The sequence below is a fragment of the Polypterus senegalus genome, chromosome 5 (assembly GCF_016835505.1).
Source record: "Polypterus senegalus isolate Bchr_013 chromosome 5, ASM1683550v1, whole genome shotgun sequence".
In the NCBI taxonomy this organism is placed as follows: Eukaryota; Metazoa; Chordata; class Cladistia; order Polypteriformes; family Polypteridae; genus Polypterus; species Polypterus senegalus.
The window spans coordinates 27,777,860-27,797,661 of record NC_053158.1 but is presented as its reverse complement, the minus strand read 5'-3'; the positions used below and the strand labels follow the sequence as shown (position 1 = coordinate 27,797,661).

Genomic DNA, 19,802 nt, shown 5'->3' with positions numbered 1-19,802 from the left:
AAGTTATTTTAATTATTAGAGAATGCTGTTTCTTTTTTTTTCCCCCCCAATTTCTTTGAGGTGAATACATGAATAAAAGCAACAATCCAAAAACAAAACTCAAATAAACCTGGAAAGCCAAGCGAGAGCTAGCATCTGGCACTGATACCTCAGGCTTTTGTTGTGTTTGATTTGGCCAATATGAATTCCTACATGCTTTTTTATGTATGAGATGGAAATCTATGGTCCAAATGAATATTACATTGGATCTTTTTACTGCACGCTATACCTAGTTACATTATCTTGGATTCAGTGAAGCAGAAGAAATGCTGAAACAGGTTGGAGCCTATTAGTTGAGGTGCTCATCTATCTTTCCCGTTGCTCTCTGACAGGAGCATCTGAAGAGGCCTCTATTTGATGCATTTGCGTCTTGTTTTACAGAAAACATCATTTAATATTAAAGAAAGGACAAAAATCTGCATTCAAGTTAAATTACCCTTTCTATTTTTTGCAACGTGGAACTTTTCAATTACTTTGCACCAATTTCGCGTAATTTTTTTTAATAGTGCCCAGGTTTCAGGAGGCCAAGTAATTTGACTCAAGCTATTGTTAGGCACAGCGGTGGCATCGCAACATCTGCTGCCTTTTGTTGCTACAAAAATCATATCCACCAGTAGTTAAGGAATAGGGTGCCAAATTACCGGGCTAGCAGCAGAAAAAAAAAAGAAAGAAAACAAAGGTAACAAGCACTCAAGAGTACCTTTGCATCCATATTAGGGGTGGCACTAATTTGCAACTCTAAAATGGATTCTTTGCTTTGCTTTTAGGCAGATGCTGTTCGCCTATTGAGATTGGGCACCAAAAACACTATATAGATACAAAGGTTGATTTCATGGTCGCACTAAAGTACAGTTTCACTTCGGATGGTGTGCAAGCAAATAAACGTTAGCATGTGAAAACTAAATACATACTATAAATGTGCACCCATAATATACAGATACTCTTACATCAGCACGGCTGGAAATGGTCTGAAGTGGTTAAAAACAGACCGTTTGATTAAATCTATCAGTGGTGCAGTAAAGAAGGATAACCAAAAAAAAAAAAGAGTAGTATATTCAGTAGTAATATTAAGACCCTGTGTCTGTTTCCATTGCCCATTCATTACTGGCCTAAAGCTTAGATTTCCACTGATTTTTGGTGGAGGTTCCTTTCAGCTAATCATTACTTTTATTTTGCAATTTAAGTGATTTTTTTTTTTTTATGATGTAAAGGCTTCTAGTGAAACTAATGAATATTTGTAATGGCATATTTATGTAAAAGTCTAGCGAATTCAAATTGTAGTGCCTTACTCGGTCATGTGTATGTTTAGAATTTAAAATCTGCCTCAAATTTCGGTAATCAGTGCATTAGTGCTTAATTTTATATAGTTCCTTTGTACAAACCTTTGTACTAAGCCAAGTAATTTATATATATATATATATATATATATATATATAGAGGTGGGCAAAAGTAGGTTTACAGTCGTTTGTATGGAAAAAGACATGCATGTTATTCTTACTTATTCATGTCCTTCTACTTGCTAATAACAATAAGAAGAAGAAGAAAAGAAATAAGACAAATAGTACAAATAATACAATGATGAATAAATACATAATAATACAAGAATAAACTCTGTATTTCACATACTCACAACTGTAAATCTTTTTCGGCCCACCCCACATATCTATATGTGTGTGTGTGTGTGTGTAGCTTTCCTAATTTCCACTCCAGGCAAAAAGTCAGTCATATCAGTCTGTGCTGTGTATTGCACTTCTACACTGTGACTTTCTGTCTTTTCAACCACCATAAAGATAGTAACAATAAAAGGACAAAGAAAAAAATGTTAACATATGTTGTGTAATAAATTCCTTTCAAGACAGCCTTCTTTTGACTTCTGTTTCTCTTTTTGAAGGTGAGCTGAATATCCTCCTTCAGGAAGCAGATGCGTGGTATATCAAGGCAGTCACCTTAAATATTTTATTGATTTTTCTTATAGTTTGCTCTCCCTCTGTGTAAATGCGCATGTGTCTTTCCCCAAGTATACATACATTTACAGAAATAAGTACAGATATACACACACACTTGTACGGCAAATAGAAAATACACATACACAGACAATGGGTGGAGAAGGGAGTATTGGGAAAGGATAAAATAACACAATATCCACACACACAGCTATTTACTGTTTGATGTATGAATGCTTACTGTATATATTACACATGTAAGTACATATATATCTGGAACTGCATGTGTATATGTGTAGACACAGACATAATTAATACCCATGCCAACTCAAATAAATAAATGTGCTCGCACATGTATGCATACACACATAATAAAGATATAAATGTACTGACATACACACCTAAAATACATTTGCAAATATTATATTTACTATATAGGTGTGCACATACAAACACATACATACACACAAGGGGAATAATTTATACATATATGTGATATAAATACCTACACACATTTTCAGATACTGTATATACTGTATGCACTCACAAGTACACACACACACACTATCTCTTGGCTATGCATTCATACACGTATAAAAATAGATATTATTTTTACTTGGCTGACATCTTTTATCCAAGGTGACTTACAACATTTGAGAAGCAATTGGTTACATTTCTTTTGTTTTTCAAATTGGAGTACGAGCAGGTGAAGTGACTTGCTTAGGGTCACACAGTGTCAGTAGCAGGATTTGAACCCACAGCATCCAAAGCCTTAACCAATACACCGTACACTGCCTGTATATTTTGTTTTAATGTTATAATATGCACCCATACACATAATATGCCTGTACATATGTACTGTAAATATATACCCATACAAATTAAAAGATATGTGTGTACTCATTCATGTATGTACGCTTATAAACATATTCACAAATATAAATTTGTACAAGCATATACAGACTAGGATATAGAGGTTGTTATGATCCTATTACTTGTAAATGTACAGGCACACCCACTGGAGTAGAAACACATATTCTTCCACATACTGTACATATACACAAACATGCACTCACATATGTATTATAGTGTCTTGGAATAAAGTACAGCAGGTATATTTATTTAACATATTTCTTAAACATGGTGTGTTAAATTAGGTGCAGTGACCATGCTGAACTCACAAGAGGCTATCACAAGGCTTGCTATCCCTTTATCTCTTGGGTGTTCTTTGGACTTTTAACATCTCCATGTGCTTTTCCACCCTGCTTGGACTGATTCTGGAACTCTTTGCCAGGCGTATGATGCTAAATAAATAAATAACCTGCATAGCTTTTCTGTGAGGTGAACCGAAGTGAAAATGACTGCATAAAGCCATGTAATGTGGAAGTGCGCAGATTCAAAGGTTTGCCTTTCTCTTCGCTGTCCAGCCGATATGGTAATGCCGTCCTATGACAATCAGCCATTATGTGGACTGAATAGAATGCAGATGGTGGAGGCCCAATTGTTTTTTCGAGGTTACAAAATGGAAACGTGAATCAGGCTGACCCTTTTAAGATTAGAATCTTTTAAAGAGAAAGGGATTATTGCATGAGCTTTGTAGCACTGTTTAGCAGATGAATTACTCAATTTAGCTCCAAAACTAGAGCTTGTAGAATGAGACTGTTTTCCGCGGAATATGCTCATCTAATACCTCATTTACATTGTCAGTTTAATCTATAGTGTCACTTTAGATTAATTATAATCCCAAATTGCATTTCCCATGCAAATGTATTAATCTGGATAAACTCCAGCTTAGTTTTAGCACTTCATAGAGATGTAACATGGCACTGACATGACTGAGAGGAGCACTTTTTAATAACACAGTAAATACAAGTGAGGATTCAAATTACCCTTAATTACGGCACAGAAAATTACCAAAACTCAGCTCAAATTAGTTTGAGAACTGCCATTGTTCATTAAAAAAAGCCAACTAATTTTCTCTTTTAATTTCTCCCATAATTTAAATAATAAGGATAAGTGAAATTAAATTTAATGCATGCAAACTACATCAAGTGAGGAATATTTAAATTTCAGCTGTAGTTTGAGTGAGAGTTTGACTTTGCACATAAATTACAAGATTATAAATTAGCATTACCACTTTGTCTCGTTATACAACAAACAATGTGACATTTCGCCTTAAAGATGGGTTAACATAATTGAATGCTTAAAAACACGCCGCTTTGCATTTGAATAATTTGTGTGTAAATATTTGAACAGATCAGCTATACTTTTATGTTATGTCAAAGCTGCAAATCCATATTTTGCCTGTGGCGCGCTGTCGGCTGGCACTCCACTGCTGTTGTCTTCTTTCTTGTTTAGATTGTGCAGATGCAAATTCTTCGCAAGGGGGCGGGGCTTTATGTTTATTATTTCCATACTTTCATTATTCAGTGGTTAGTGCTGCTGCCTCACCGAGCACATCTTGGTTGCACTTTCTAGATGGGCTGCCAGCCTATCACATAACCCTAACCCTAACCTTACAGTCAACATGGCAACTGAGTTAATCGATCGATTAATTAAAAAGCTGCTGCTGTTTGTATGTTCTTCTCGTGTGCATGAAAATCTCAAGAATGTTTGCATTTTTCTCATTGGTAACTCTATGCTGGTTGTATGAATGAGTGTCTCATGCGTGTGTTGCTGATACAGCTTTAAAACAGAACGTAAAAAACAACATAATCGATAGGAAACCATTCAGTCCATCAAGCTTGTTAACAGCAGGACCTGCTTTCCCCACAACCTTGTATTGAAATTATCAGGTTATTTGATAAATCTATTCATAAAATTGGCCCAATTTCAGTGAAGGTGCTGTGTGAGAATTAATCAAACAATTAATTAATTTGAAAGGTCTAGCTATTGCAACATGTGACAAAGAACTAGCCATTCCAAAATAGGCTCTTGCTTGGCACCTGAGCTTCTCAAGATAGGTTCTGCCCCCCTGTAACCTTATGCTGGATTACTTAGCTATATAAAATGTATCAGCTAATGAATGATTTAATTAAATTGACCTGGTGAGTATGACAAAGCAGTGGTAGCCTCATCCACAGTTTGTTCCTGCCTTGAACCCGAGTCTCCTCAAGGTACTCTTTTGCCCCATGTAACCTTATACTGGAATATGTTGGTTCAGAAAAGTGATTTAGTCATTGATCCAATTAGGGCTGTCAAAAGTATCAAAATATTGATAATTATCGATTTCAACATTTAAAAATGTATTTCTGCATTCATTTTTAATAGTATCGGTTCCATAGTCTACATTACAACTACACTTCTTGTAGGCTTCCAGAAGGCCTGGTTAGAGTGGCATCCCCATTTTCACCCACTCACAGGTGTTAATAACATGGCTTTCGCCAGCACACTTAATATACAAAGAGGGCAGCCGGAGTGGCATCCGGGAATACTTTGGCTTTGGAAAACCACAAGATACACACAAGCCTGTATGCAAGATACCAACACAGTACCAACTAAAGGGGCTAACGCAACCACTTTAGCCAAACGCTTGCAGGACGTACACGCAAAATAATACAAAGAATTTCGAGAAATAGGTATCTTATTTCTAAATTACAGAAACCTGAATCAGTACAAGATTGTAAACTGTTGCGTTTGAGGAAGGGTTTTATCCAGGTAAAGATGTTTTTTGGTATTTAATTAAAAGTTTGATGCGTCCGAAATTATTTTTATCTGTGGGCCAGTTTTTATCTGGGGTACAACCCTTTAGCACTAGGCCTGATTTTTAAACCCTCACCACAAATTGTGCAGCTGTAAAGCATTTCTCCCTTATTTTATTTTGTGCAGTTTTCAAATTATATTTTGTCACATTTACTATGTAATGTAAGGTGCTATAACTTTTCAGTGCTCAATTGCATAAGGAGTGGGGCTTCCCCTCAGTGTACTCAAATACTCAGATTTGAACTTGTTTATTTTTTATTGTTTATAGAACTTTGTTCTTATCTTTTGCAAAAGACTGCACTTCTTGAAGTATTTGAATTTAAGGAATACAATTTCTTTTGTTTTCATCAATGTAAAGATTTTAATGTATACAGAATTTCAACTTATTTAAGAACATAAAATACTGTCTATTGCAGATCCTTCTTAAAGGTTCTCAAGGTTTCTGACTTAGTAGTTTGTTCCAGATTCCCACAATTCTTTGCTTAAAGAAGTGCTTCCTGGCTTCAGTCCTTAATTTACACTGGTGTCCTTGAGTATGTGATTCACCGTTAGGAAAGAATTCTGCTGGATGTACTTTATTAACGCCTTTGAGGATTCTGAGGACTTGGATTAGGTCCCCACGTAGTCTCCTCTGCTCAAGACTAACCAGGTTTAATTGTCTGTCAGAGTAAGACATGTCCTTAAGTCCTGGGATATACCTGGTGACTCTTCTCTACACAGCTTCATGTGCTGCTGTGTCTTTCTCGAAGTGTCGTGACCGGAACTGCACACACTACTCCAGATGCAATTCTCATTAGTGCGTTCTCACTAGCCTAAGCATAACCTGTCCTGATTTATATTCAACCGTTTTTAAGATATTAACATTTTATTTGCCTATTTAATGGCTTCTGCATGTTGCTTAGACAATGAAAATATTGAGTCAACATGAACCCCAAAAATAACATTTTTATTGAGCTACAATATATACTGTATTGGGTATTGAAAATAGTATAGAATTTCAATACTTTTCTTATTATCGTATTAAACTTTGATATTTTGGTATTATGACCATTGATTAAATTAAGATATCAAAGAGTCTGACATATGATAGACTTGACAGCTACCCCAGATTGGTGCCTGCATTGTGTCCTCCTGTCTGTGACCTTGAACTGCAGTACGCAGGTCCTGCAAATGTATTTATAAATTAATTAAACTGGCCAAGAGAGTGGGACCTGTGATGGAGTGACCTGTCCTGGATGGTGCAGCTTCCCTATGACTTTGCATGGAATATGGGAGTTGAGAAAATTGAAACAATTAATAAACTGCTCAATCAAATGATTACAACTAATCAATGAATTAATAGCATTGAGACACGTGAGGGACTCACTGGCTTCTGTCTTAGATAGATAGATAGATCTGCATTTGTCCCCAGAAAAAATCTGAATAAATTGACAGACACAGTCCTTGAGACTCTCTAACTGCGATCCGCCCTAAAGATAGTCCATTATCCAGGACACTGTAGGCTCACCCACCTTCATGTCCCTGAGCTTACCCATTAACAGGGATGGCATTGAAGGCACTGGAGCAGTCAAAAACGTAATCCTCAGAGTATGGCCTGCTTTGACCCAGTGAGAGTAAGCCTTGTAGAGTAGATAGATAATTGTGTCTTCCACTCCAATCTTTGTCCAATAGCCAAACTGCAGTGGATCCAGGTGGTCAACCCGAAGTGGACTCCTACATGTTCTGTCTGATTCTACTAAGACAGACTCTGAACCCCTTGCAGTGGAACTTCAGAATATGAATAGTAAAAATCAATTCACTTGCTTAGTGGAGGGTGGTGGGATTGACTGGCATTTAATGTGCTGGTAATCCCATCCCAGACTGATGCTTACCTTGAGCCCAATTTTGCCTGATTTAGAAAATGGTCTACTTTGATTGAATAAGGGTGGCTTCCGGTTTTTGCCCTGATATTCCTGCTTTTCACTCCTTATTCTGAGTTACATTATAATTTGAGAGAACGGTTATAACTAAGATGATTGTAGGCCCCCGAAAATAATGTATCTTGCAATAATAAAAAAGAGTCCACTAATGTAAGTTGTATGGTTACCATTGTCAGGCATGAATAGAAAGGAATTTTGTGCCCATTTTTTGACGTGACTGAATCCCATTGTTTTTGCAGGCTGGCCTCTTGTAATCAGAAACGTTTCATTCCCTTGTTTATTTCATATAACGCCTTATATTGTGAGCACACCTTTTCCAAGCAGTTCTGCACTCGAAGTGACCATACCTCTATTCAGGCGTCTTTGGTTTCATCCCCTTTCATTTTATTAATTTAGGGCCCAGCTCGTTGCCAACTGATGACGAGAGCAGAGAGCTGGGATGAGCAGGGTAGGTGGGAGTATTCCCATTAGCCATTTCTGTTTATTATGGAAGTTTGCAAGTGAGCAAAGCATATGCTTTACCTAAATTAGGAGACACATTCTGGACATTTTCACAGTCTCCCTTGACAGTGAAAAACAATGTGGCTCGGTCGTTTTGTGCGGCTTGTCGATCTCAGAACCCTAATGTGAAAGGTTGGGAAAATCATAAATCACCAATTTGATTTATTTTAGTCAAGTGCGCTTCAGCTTCTCCAAGACATATCTCATTTTTTTTTTTTTTTTCGAAGTTAGGTGGGGGGGTGACCGGGTGGGGGCAGTTTGGGGGCATTTATTTTAACAGAGTGTCTCTACATTGTTATTCCTGCTTTATTGAAAGGACAAGAAAAACGAAACAATAGCAAGGCTGGCCAAGTAATAAAGCAAGCCGTAATATTAAGGTCAGCAGTCCTGATTTAAAATATTGGTAGTCACCCCTCTCCCCCCACTTCTTTACCGCCCCAAACCAAGCCCCCCCCTAACCATCTTTTTTCTCTTTTTTTGTTGTCGGTAAGACTGCATTGTTTTTAATCAGCAACTTTAGATTTTTGCAGCACGGAGATGATTAAAGGTTACCTTTCCTGAAGGACCTAGCCAGAGGGACAGAGCATGTAAAGAAAAAACAGACACATATCTTCTGCCATTTTCAGTTTTATTTATATACCGGGTGGGTCGCCGACCTTATTTTTAAATTAAAAGTAGTATTGTGCCATCTGGTATAATTTGCTCCATGATGTAAGCAGACTGTTGATTGAAAAGGCGGGTGAAGAAAAATAAAAAAAAGAGAAAAAAATCATAAAGATGAATCCTCATGCACAGCATACAATCAGATTAGCCCTGGACTCTATATTTACATTGAATCTGATAGCAATCAATGGCTGGGCTTCATTGCATTGTGAAATGTATTTGCACCCCAGTTGTCCAGTGATAGTGTCCTCACCCTGGAAATAATTTAGTTGCAAATTGACTGGAAGATGGTGAAAATTGAAAGTTAAAATTAGAAATACTCATAATAAACATCAGGCAAAAAAAAAAAAAAAAAGAACGAAAAAAAGGTCAGACGATGCTGTGCGGTGATGAGATTGGAACGCTTGGTAAATGAGGTTTTCTGTTTGTCATGAAATGTATGTGACATGCCTACCTAACGCTGCTGTAATATCCAGACCAGTATAAAAGATTATCTGGCAATTTGAGGCTGGAGAGAATTCTCTGATGCTCTTGGAAATTAGTATTGTGCCCTTGTCTTTGATGTGTCCAATTTTTTTCCATGTCACTTAGCTAGATAGGCTATTATTTCAAACACAGTGTTTGATGAAAAGAACGCATCTACTTGCATCAGAAGAGATGGGGGTGTTGGGAGGGGGGCATTTATAAACATGGGGAGGATGACTGACAGACATACAGACAAAGATTGCCTGACGCCTTACTGCATTAGTGTGAAACGGAACAAAAAGCATTCCGCTTAGAGGAGGAGGGCGAAAAATAATATCCATTAGTGTTGCTTTGCCTATTGTTTGAGCCTAGGTTTTGTTTTATGAAAAATATGTATATAAGGTTAAGAGCAAAGCAGGAGCAGCCCGGGCGTAGTGAGCGCTAAATACCCACTTGTGACGAGCCCAGCGGAAATGTACAACGAGGCACAGATATACTGAACCGAGAGACGCTGGGAAAGATAAAACTGGGCTCTCCGTGCCAGCAAACCCAGCGGCATGGCGTTGGGAGCTGTAGGGGTCCACCTGAAATTTGGGGATTTGATGCACATTTAGGGCCTGATATAGCGCACTTCACGGGGCACGCCATCACAAGTGAGAGTACAATTCAAGGGAATGTGCTGGTGGGAGTGAAACTGGAAATGATTCAATGTGTGCCATTACTGTCACAGAGGTACGCATGCTGTTTGCATTTCTTTCATTGTACCACATTCAGGTTTAGCGGCTCTTTTCTCAGATATCTCCTCTATGTGAACAATTTGCTATCATTTATTTTTCATACAGTGCCTTGGTGTGATTGATTCTTAATTGGAATATTGAACCTACTGTTGTCAACATACTTACAAATCACTTGGCACAGTCATGTGTTATTTCATGCTCAGTACAGCTTATATAGTGCCTTTCATTGTACCTACAGCACCAATCCAATCCGTCATACACATAGCACAGCACAATTTTCAAAGACATGCAAGTTCTTCATGTTGCTCTTGTGTGCACACTGTGTGATTGGCACTGCATTATTATAATATTTTACTTATATAGTGCCTTTCATTGTACATAATGTACCGATTGGCTGTGTGATTGGCACTGCATTATTATAATTTACAATACAACACACTCTCATGTTTACAATAAGGCTTTAAGTTAACAGTGGATAAGGGACAAGTGCAATATGACATATGTATGAGTGGAAAACATTGTTCTGCTGTTATGGACTATTTTGGTACTTATTTTATTCCCTTTTTATTTTAGTTTTAACTTGAGTAATTGTGTTTTGTTTTTTTTTTTATTTTATTTATTTTGCACTGGAAAATTGCACCTAAAATTTCATTGTACAATATCTCATTTCTACAATGACAATACAGATTTTGATTTGATTGATTTTGATTACACGGTGGCGCAGTGGGTAGCGCTGCTGCCTCGCAGTTAGGAGACCCGGGTTCGCTTCCCGGGTCCTCCCTGCGTGGAGTTTGCATGTTCTCCCCGTGTCTGCGTGGGTTTCCTCCCACAGTCCAAAGACGTGCAGGTTACGTGCATTGGTGATCCTAAATTGTACCTAGTGTGTGTGTGTGTGTGCCCTGTGGTGGGCTGGCGGCCTGCCCAGAGTTTGTTTCCTGCCTTGTGCCCTGTGTTGGCTGGGATTGGCTCCAGTAGACCTCCATGACCCTGTAGTTAGGATATAGCAGGTTGGGGGATGGACGGATGGATAATATTTTACTTATATAGTGCCTTTCATTGTACATAATGTGCCAATTGGCACTGCATTATTATAATATTTTACTTATATAGTGCCTTTCATTGTACATAATGTACCAATTGGCACTGCATTATTATAATATTTTACTTATATAGTGCCTTTCATTGTACATAATGTACCAATTGGCACTGCATTATTATAATATTTTACTTATATAGTGCCTTTCATTGTACATAATGTACCAATTGGCACTGCATTATTATAATATTTTACTTATATAGTGCCTTTCATTGTACATAATGTACCAATTGGCACTGCATTATTATAACATTTTACTTATATAGTGCCTTTCATTTTATGTAATGTACCGATCCACTTCACATAAATAGTTCTTCATGTCGTTGTTCTATACAGTTCTTTGGCACATTTTATTTATTGCGTAGCTTTCATTGTCAACAAAATTCCCATCCACTTTATGCATATAGCACAGAGGATTCAGAGAGTTCGGAGGATTATTTGTTTTTCATACAGTTAAGAGCGTTTATTCTACATTATGCCATGTGTATTTATTTGCTCGTATAATGCCTTTCATTATCAAAACTGTTCCAAGCCACTTTGCACCTGCAGGAACTCCCAGCTTTGAGACAGAGGCAGGTCTCGTATATACTGCGCCGTACTGCTTATCTAGTTTTTCCTTATATAGTGTCTTTCAGAGTCAACACTGTTCTGTTCCACACATGGCACAATTCGGCTTGCTGAACCCTTCAGATTATTCACACAGAGTCATTATTCTACCCCCGAGCCACAATACTGCCTTTACATTGTAAGAGAGGACCGTGCAGGCGCACAAGTTTGGGGGACCAAAGAAAGGTCAGAGTCCCACCCTGGTAGCCCTGTCTAATATAAACACATAAAACAGAAAATAATGGCTCAAAACAAAAATACAAGCGTAACAATGGCTAGTAGAAGCTGTGTACTCTGCTGTAGTCAGTATAGCATCTGATGCCACCGTCCGGGAATGGGCCGGCTTTATGTGGTGGAGACTAGAAATGGTGGAATTTATCTCGGGCGGTGGGGTTTGGTCAGTCATCTCTCTTGGGTGTTCTTTCTCGGCCTCTGAGGACGAAGACAAAGTTACATTAGTGTCAGTGCCCCTCTGGTCCTGGGTTGGTATTACCTCATTATAATAATTCTTTATTTATTTGTCACATACATAGTTACAGTATACAGGACAACACGCAGTGAAATGCATCTTTTCGCATACCCCTTGGGGTCAGAGCGCAGGGTCAGCCATTGTACAGCGCCCCTGGAGCAATATTATGACCTCATTAAAGTCAGAAAGGTTGTCTCCAGATGCACTTTTTTTTTTCTTATATACAGTAGTGCCTTTCAAGTAACTGTACACACAGATATGTACTCCTTATTCAGTTATTGTCATCCAATTTTGGAGTGTATTTCTGCTTATATAGTGCCTTTCAGCCTGGTTCCAATCCACTTTAAATATACAACATAACATTCAGTGAGATTCATCTTTTTTGGTGTTGTCGGTGCTGTTTAATTCTGCCCAATGCCACAATGCTGCAAGTTTGCCTTGTATATGCCTCTCATTAGGCATGCAGTCTGAGGCCACTTTATACATTATTACAATTCATCCTTTCACTATTTTTTATTATCTTGACCTACTCGATCAAGTTTGTCCCCATAATACCTCAGTATGTATATTCAAATAATCCAAAAATATCCAAAATCCAAACTATTCCTGTTTTCAGTGGGGAACATTCAGTACATTGAAATGGTACCTGTTTGTGGCTTTTGAAATTGTGGCTTGTCTTTATGCATCACATACTCGCCTAAACTGACATCAGTGGAATGGTTTTGGTAAAAAGCCAGACAAAAAATTTGCATTCTTATTAACACAAAGGTGAACAGGCTCTGGTGTAGCCTGCAGGTGCCATTTCTGTTCTAATCTCGTCTTCTTCTCTAGGCCCTTCCTCCACCACACCAGTACGAGTCACGCACATGGCAAATTTCAGCAAATTGTAATAATTTTTTTTTTCACCAGCGTACCTGAATTTTGATCAAGGTAAAGACCTGAGTGCCATGAGCAGAATTTAATTTGGGCTGACGTAACAGCTCACAATTCAGCCTGCGCATCTCGCCGGAGAACACTATTGATTAATCTTTCAAGGTAACATAAGGTTATCTAAACAGGGGAGAGCACGTTACTAGATTAATTTGATAAAGCCTGCCTAGATGAGGTATCAAGGCATTTCGGTCATTATAACTGAAACCTACGCTTACAATATGACTGCTGGGCTTTGCCCCACTGCCTTTTTTCCTTTTCCTACATCCTTGTGTTTTGATTCACCACTCCTTTTGTAATGGTGTTGTGGCTCAGGGTTCAAGGGCCTCAGAACCTTCAAGTGCTGTGCTGGCCATTCCCACTCCACCCAGCTTTAAGTTAAGCAGCCATACCTCCCGTAGGAACAGTCATTTTTTTATTATTATTATTAAATAAAGATTTTAGTATTCAGTGTTCACTTTGAAAGATGCCATATAAATAATAACGACTTGATTTTAACCAGAGAAAATGGTCAGTATTATCCGAGATGTTCTTTAATGTAAGTTTGTCTCATTGTAGTGATAGATAGATAGATAGATAGATAGATAGATAGATAGATAGATAGAAAGGCACTATATAATAGATAGATAGATAGATAGATAGATAGAAAGGCACTATATAATAGATAGATAGATAGATAGATAGATAGATAGATAGATAGATAGATAGATAGATAGATAGATAGATAGGCACTATATAATAGATAGATAGATAGGCACTATATAAAGTGATAGATAGATAGACTTTATTTTGTTCCCCAAGGGAAAAGCCAAGCAAAGTGACACCTTTTATTGGCTGCCTAAAAAGATTACAATATGCAAGCTTTCAAGGCAACTCAGGCCCCTTCTTCAGGCAAGATGTAATACAGAAAGTGGAGTACCCTATGTTTAGACACACACACTAGGACAAGAAGCAACATTGGTAAATCTTTAAATGAAAAGGAACTTCAAACTTTGAAAAGCTTAAGAGAGGGAAAGAAAACATACAATATGAATGTAAGAAGCATTGTGGTGCAGTGCAGGGGTTCAAATTCTGAGTGGATCCCTAAACGTCAGCCTACTGCCCGTTCATCGTGTATGACTGTGGGGTTATCTGTGATTGTTCTGGATTTCTTGCAGACCCCAAAGATGGAAAAGCTTTAAACTGACCCTGGATTAGTGAAGTTGGGTGTATATATGGATGTACCCTCTGACGGACCGGTGTGGGTTTGGTACCTGCTTTGCACCAGTGCTGCTGGAATGGCTTACAGCTTCCTGTGATCCATTCAGTTAGTTTACAATGGTTTAGAACATGAATGGATTCAAACTGAGTTCAATGGCATTGACACTACTGATGCCACCCAAATTTAATACAACTGTGTTCAGATCACACCCTGGTCACTCTATACAGGGATTCTATGTATTCTCCTTGTCTACAACTGTTTCTTTTTCTAGATACTCTAGTTATCCTTTTAAATCCCACAAACCTGGCAGATTAACTGAGTTGCTCAGTAAATTAAGGAATGGGACCCAGCAATCAAGTGGGTTTACAGTCTGGCATCTCAGCTAGATTATACATACCTTACGTTTAAATTAAGAGACTTTCCAAATGGGTCATCAATTACAGAAAAAGCCATGAGTGGGTTTTGAACCCGCAGGTTTGCAACAATAATGTGGCATAGCATTTGCAATTAATTGGTGACTGTATGGCAGCCCAGTCTGACCAAGTGTGCCCTCTAGCATGCCATCTAGCATTCTCGTCTGCATGCCAGGGTAAGTTTGAGCATTACAGGTTAGGTGATCTGGCTACTCTAAATTCACTCTTATAAGTGTGTGTGTGGCATATTGCCCTATTTTGGGCAGAGTTGGATTCTGCGTTGTACCTGATGCTGCTAGGATGAGCCTGGGCAGCGCTCTCTGTGACCCTACGATTAAACAAGCAGCCTCAGTAAGTGACTAGATGAATGAATATGCAGTTAACTGTGTGCGTGTGAAAGGCACAGTGCTGCTGCCACCCAACTTTCTCTGGCCAATGCAGTTTCCACTCTTGGGCACACAAATTAGGTTGAACAGTGACTCTAAAATGTGTGCCTGGTAGAGCCTGGCATCGCATGTAGTGTTGGTACTGTACTTAGGTCTCCTTGACCCTAAACATCAGTTCAGTAAATGAACGTATACAAAGCTAGTTATGTAAGAGGGCAGCATGGGGGGGCATGGTGATTAGTGGTGTTACTCACCCAACTTTGGGGCCCTGTGTTCAAATCCCAGCCTGAGCACTGACAGTATGGAGTTTTTACTTCCTCATCACATCTGCATGGGTTTTCCTCCTGCATCACATACACATATAGATGTGGTCCCCTGTGGATGGGTTTACCCTGCGGTGGATTGGCACCCCTTCCAGGTGAACAGTCCTCACATGGCTTCTTGTTGTTCACTATAAAAAGTAGAGAATATGCTGTAAACTAATACGTAATAAAGGTTAGATGATAACCAATGAACAGCTGGAATCACGCAGTGATCGTTGAATGTCATCAGTGCGACATGTCAGCTACCGAGTAGACATTGTCACAAAACGAGTCAAAGACAGAAAAAGGTTTGGGGCAGCCACCCATGTAATTTGGTATCCTGGCTGCAACTTTGTTTTCTTTCTAATACCAGCACTGAAGTGCTTACACCAGAGTCCAAAACAAGACTGACACAGAAGGGAAAAGGGAAGGCTTTTAAAGGGGGAGACAGGAAGTGAGGTCATAAGGGTCGGGCACGTGTTCATTGTTCATTGGTTTAGTCCCGGATGTGACATCAGGGGGGCCGGAGCTGGCAAGGTCTGTCTCCATTGGCTCGGTCCCAGAAGTGACGTCCAGAGAGACAGGTGGAACCTCCCGGGTTAGGTCTACAGGGAAGTGAGAAAGAGAGTTAGTGCGCTCTGCCACATCCCGGCATGGCTCAGAACTGCCTTCACTCGAGCCCTTTAGCTGCCTCCCATGCGCGTGTGTGACAAGGCCCCCCCCTCAGCCCAGACCCGTCGGGTCGGGCGACCTTAACCGAGAGGTCGTAAACCCGAGAGAGAGCATCGGCGTTGGCATGGAGAGCCCCCGACGATGAACGAGCGAAAACTTGTACGGCTGCAGGTCAAGAAACCACCGGGTGACCCGCGGATTCGACTCCTTGTGCAGGGCCATCCACTGTAGAGGTGCATGGTCCGTGACAAGGGTGAACTCACGGCCCAACAGGTAGTACCTCAGCTGAGTGATCGCCCATTTAATCGCCAGAGCCTCCCTCTCCACCGCCGCATACCTGGTCTCCCGGTCCAACAGTTTCCGCTCAGGAACATGACGGGTGTTCACACCATCGACACTTTGGCTCAGCACGGCTCCCAGGCCTGTGTCCGCGTCCGCCTGGAGGATGAAAGGCAAAGAAAAGTTAGGTGCCATCAAAATAGGTGCGGACGTAAGGGCCTTCTTCAAGTCACCAAATGCAGCGTCTGTTTTTGCAGTCCATACCACAATGTTCGGGGCCCTCTTCTTTGTTAAATCAGTCAAGGGCGCCGCTTTCTCCGAAAACCGGGGTACAAACCGGCGGTAGTACCCGCTAACCCGAGAAAGGCTTGGACCTGCCGCTTGGTTCATGGACGGGCCATTTCAGAATGGCATCAATTTTGGAGCACTGTGGCCTTACGGTACCCGACCCACCAGGTAGCCTAAATATTTGGCCTCGCTTAATCCAAAGAAACATTTCTTGGGATTAATCCGGAGCCCGGCCTCACCAAGTGTCCGTAATACCGCTTGGACATGCTGTAGGTGTTCCTTCCATGTGCTGGAATAGATGACCACGTCATCTAGGTAGGCAGCACTGTATGAGTTATGAGGCAAGCACTTTGTCCACCAGACGCTGAAAGGTTGCTGGAGCCCCGTGAACCCAAATGGAAGGACACGATACTGCCAGTGTCCGCTAGGGGTACTAAACGCGGTTTTTTCCTTCGCGGAGTCCGTTAAAGGAACCTGCCAGTACCCTTTGTCATGTCAAGTGTGGTCAGGTATTGAGCCTGTCCAAGCCTCTCGAGGAGGTCGTCCACGCGTGGCATTGGATAGGCATCAAATTGGGAGACTTGGTTGCCGACGGAAGTCATTGCAGAACCTCCAACTCCGCCAGGCTTACCGACGAGCACAATGGGGCTGGACCAGGGACTATAACTCTCCTCAATTACACCTAGTTCCAGCATGCGCTTGATCTCCAGTTCCACTTCAGCCTTTTTGCCTCGGGAAGACGGTACAGGCGTTCTCGGACAACAACCCCGGCTCTGTCACAATGTTGTGCTCAATCAGAGAGGTCCTTCCGGGGTGTTCACTGACTACCTCTCGAACGGTCCGGATAACTGTTTCCAGCTCCTGCCGTTGCCTGGGTCTCAAGTCTGCGCCAAAGTTAAGGTCGTGTGTGTGAGCGAAGAGTGAGCGGGGCTGGCCGGAGGAGGGATCAGGGTCCCTGTCCTTCCACGGTTTCAGCAGGTTCACATGATATACCGCTCCTTTGGCCGACGCATTGGGTTGACTCACCAAATAGTCGACCAGTCCCTTCCTCTCCTTAACCGTAGGGGCCCTGCCAGTGGGCAAGCAACTTAGAGTGGAGGTAGGCACTAGGACCATGACCCGATCTCCGGGTGGAACTCCCGAAGAGACGTGCGCGTTGTAGTAGCGAACCTGTGCTGCTTGAGCCTCCTCCATGTGACTTTTAAGGACAGGCCGAATCTTTCCAAATCTATCGCAGAACTGCGCGATATACTCCAGTATGTTAGTGGTGGGAAGAGCCTCTTCTTCCCAGCCTTCTTTCAAAATATCCAATATGCCCCGAGGTTGTCGCCCATACAGTAGTTCAAAGGGGGAGAACCCCGTGGAGGCTTGTGGGACTTCCCGATAGGCAAAAAGGACGAGGGGGAGGAGCTGATCCCAGTTCCTTCCATCCTCGCTGACCACCTTACGTAGCATTTGCTTGAGAGTCTGATTAAACCTCTCTACTAATCCGTCGGTTTGAGGATGATACACCGAGGTTTTTAAATGCTTTATTTTCAGTAATCTGGCAGTCTCCTTGAACGCTCTCGAGGTGAAGGGGTCCCCTGGTCTGTCAAGACTTCTTTGGGGATCCCCACGCGCAATACCCTAGTAATTCCCGTGCGATGGCTTTAGAGGTAGCTGAGCGCAACGGAACAGCTTCGGGGTATCGTGTAGCATAATCCACGAGGACTAAAATGTACTTGTGTCCTCGGCTGAGGGCTCTAGAGGTCCCACCAGGTCGACCCGATTCTGTGGAAGGGAACGCCAATCAAGGGAATAGGAACAAGAGGAGCACGGTCCCTCCTAGGAATCTGTCGCAGTTGACACTCCGGCAGGAAGCGCCAAAAGGCGAACCTCCTCATTAATTCCTGGCCAGTAAAACCGAGCTTGATCCGCTCCAGAGTTTTTTCGGTGCCCAGGTGGCCACCTAGGAGGTGGGCGTGTGCTAGCTCGCAGACCTGCCGCCGGAAGGTACGCGGCACTAGCAGCAGCCTCGCCTCCTGCCCGCCATGCATTGCTACACGGTAAAGGAGGTCATTATCTAACACAAAGTAGGGGCCCTGTGGCATCGACTGACTAGTGCGCTGGCCATTGACAAGGACCACTGCATTTTTTACAAACTTCAGGGAGTCGTCATTCCATTGCTCCCTTTGAAAGAAGCCGGCGTCTTTTTAAATTGAAACCGCAACACGGAGAGAGGGTCAGCGCCGACCTCAATGGGCGTGGTTTCCTCCCGCTCCGCCGCGGCGTTGGTGGATGACGTGTCGGCCTGCGACGCCCGGGGAGTTGCCACGTCAGCCAGGACGGCTGCTTCACCTCTCTCTGCCGGCTGATTACACGGCGTGGAGGCAGCTTGAGACGGTTCATCTCCGTCCATAACGAGGCCCAACTTAACCCCGGAGTGGTATGTGTCTCGCCGCTTTTAATGTCAGACCAGTCCCGCCCTAGTATCACCGGGTGCGGAGGATCAGGAAGGATTGCCACGGTTACTTTCTGGACTGATCCTCCGTAGCTAATGACACAGCGGCGGTGCTGTACCAGCGGGTTTCCCGTGGACACAGGTTATACTGGTCTTGAATTTTAGCCATTGTCGCGGTAGCACAAAGCGGCGGGCAACAATGGAAATGTTGCTGCCGGAATCGAGCAGAGCGAAGTTTTAAACCCGCTAACGATCACCACGCCTGTATGCGGGACCGCCAACGGGTTTGTCAGAGCACACCAAGCCCTCCTCCCTCCACCTGCATTCCTCCTCGCCTCCAAGCGGTTTTGCGTGCCAGCGCGCGGACGCCATGCAAGCTCCGGGTTATACAGGGAGGGGCTAGGTCTTGGGACATACCCCGGCTGAGTTTGGCAGAAGGACGGTTCCGCTCTCCCAGAGTGTGAGGCCGCCCTCTGTGTTTCCAGAAGCTCTATGAGCTCAGACATGTTCTTAAACTGCACGCCCCAGACCGGCTGGGTGAAGCCCTGGGGAAGTGCTTTCAGGAGCAGATAGCACGCTACCTGCTCAATGACCTGGTGGGGCTTGTTTTCCAAGGGCCGTAGCCACTGCCATACTTTTGCCCATAAGGACCAGGCTTGTTTACTGGTCGGCCTCTCAGGGTCCAACCTCCACTTCGTTATTTTACTCACCTGCCAGTCTGGGGCACCCCAAGGTGGTAAAGGGGCTGTGG

The 19,802-nt window shown here is 42.0% G+C and overlaps 1 protein-coding gene across 1 annotated transcript in view; it reads left to right on the top strand.

Moving 5' to 3' along the window:
• The window catches only part of zfhx4 (zinc finger homeobox 4), a 222,188-nt gene that overhangs the window by 167,794 nt on the left and 34,592 nt on the right, over positions 1–19,802 (top strand). The gene's annotated exons all lie outside the window — the stretch shown is intronic.